Genomic DNA, 1602 nt, shown 5'->3' with positions numbered 1-1602 from the left:
TCTTCTTCTTCTTCTTCTTCTTCTTCTTCTTCTTCTTCTTCCTCTTCTCCTCCTCCTCCTCCTCCTCCTCCTCCTCCTCCTTCTTCTTCTTCTTCTTCTTCTTCTTCTTCTTCTTCTTCTTCTTCTTCTTCTTCTTCTTCTTTTCCCCCCCTCCTCCTTCTCTCTTTCAATTGCACACAGCTCTACGAAGCATTTACATTTTTGAAAAGTCTCGGAGCGGTTATCATGGTGCACGCAGAAAATGGGGATTTGATAGCTCAGGTGAGAAACATTCATAAATGAAAACGACACGTCCTGATTTCTCCAGGAAGCCTCCACCTGCTTCCTGTGATTTGGGGATCTCAGCCCCCCCCCAGGAATGACCGTGGCCTCTTCTGTTTCAGGAGCAAAAGCGGGTGCTGGAGATGGGAATCACAGGGCCAGAAGGACATGCTCTGAGCCGTCCTGAGGAGGTGAGTGTTCCTGCATTTCTTCCAGAATCCCTTGAGACGTAAAAAGAAGTTTAGATTTGAAGTCTAGGGAGGTTCTCCGTCATCCAGGTCAGGGTTGTCCCAAAGGTGCCTTTTTCAAGAGGCAACTGGACTTCCTTTGTTTTTCTTTGGAGATGTGTCGCTTCTCATCCCAGAAGCAGTTATTCTATGAAAAACTACAGAGAAGGTCATTAAAATGTGAGTGTCAGACATTGAAAATCAAAGCCTTGGCAGTAGCAAAAAGGACTTGTCAATAGATCTGGAGAGAAAGACTCTGTTAAGTCTTTGACCGAGATGGGCAACCATAGAAATTTAATATATAAACAAAAATAATTAATGTGAACGTTCTTGGTGGTAATGACGCTTGGACTTCCTTTGTTTTTGTTGTTCAGCTGGAAGCAGAAGCCATATTCCGGGCTATCACTATAGCTACTCGGATCAACTGTCCGGTCTATATCACTAAAGTGATGAGTAAGAGTGCCGCTGATGTCATCTCGCTGGCTAGGAAGAAAGGTACGGGGGTTTAGGTTTTCTTCACGAATGCGTATATTTCTCTTTCACACACATGGTCTCGGGTTAAAATAACATGACAGGAATTAGAAAACTTTATCAAAGCCTGGCACTCCACAAGCATCTCAACAGGCATATCAAGCTACAATCAGCCTACGAACCCCTCAGAATCCAAATCAACCGCATAGCCAACCAGAGATGGCACCGACCTCAACGATCCCGCGCAATCCCCCGCACCAGCACTTCTCCTCCCAATGACCCTCACCTGAAGTGACCTCCCCATCACAAGACCCATCACAAGATCCTCACCTGGCATGACCCACACCTGACCCATCACCTGACCCATCAAAAGACCCTCACTTGACATGACCCACATCTGACCAGTCATGAGACTCATCACTAGATCCATCACAAGACCATCCCCTGACATGACCTCCCATCACAAGACCCCTCACAAGGCCCTTACCTAACATGACCCATACCTGAACCATCATAAAACCCATCACTAGATCCATCACATGACCCAAACCTGATGTGACCTCCCCATCACCAGACCTGTTGACCACATGAAGCTCTTATGAGCAGAAGAACACCGACATCAACAACCCCTAAACTCTGCTGA

At 46.4% G+C, this 1602-nt stretch overlaps 1 pseudogene; it reads left to right on the top strand.

Moving 5' to 3' along the window:
• Positions 1-997, top strand: part of LOC107301314 — a 5479-nt pseudogene extending 4482 nt beyond the window's left edge.
• Positions 998-1602: the final 605 nt, after the last annotated feature.

The sequence above is a fragment of the Protobothrops mucrosquamatus genome, unplaced genomic scaffold (assembly GCF_001527695.2).
Source record: "Protobothrops mucrosquamatus isolate PMUCROS unplaced genomic scaffold, P.Mucros_1.0 scaffold11441, whole genome shotgun sequence".
NCBI classification, from domain to species: Eukaryota; Metazoa; Chordata; class Lepidosauria; order Squamata; family Viperidae; genus Protobothrops; species Protobothrops mucrosquamatus.
This window is presented reverse-complemented; position numbering and strand designations above follow the sequence as displayed.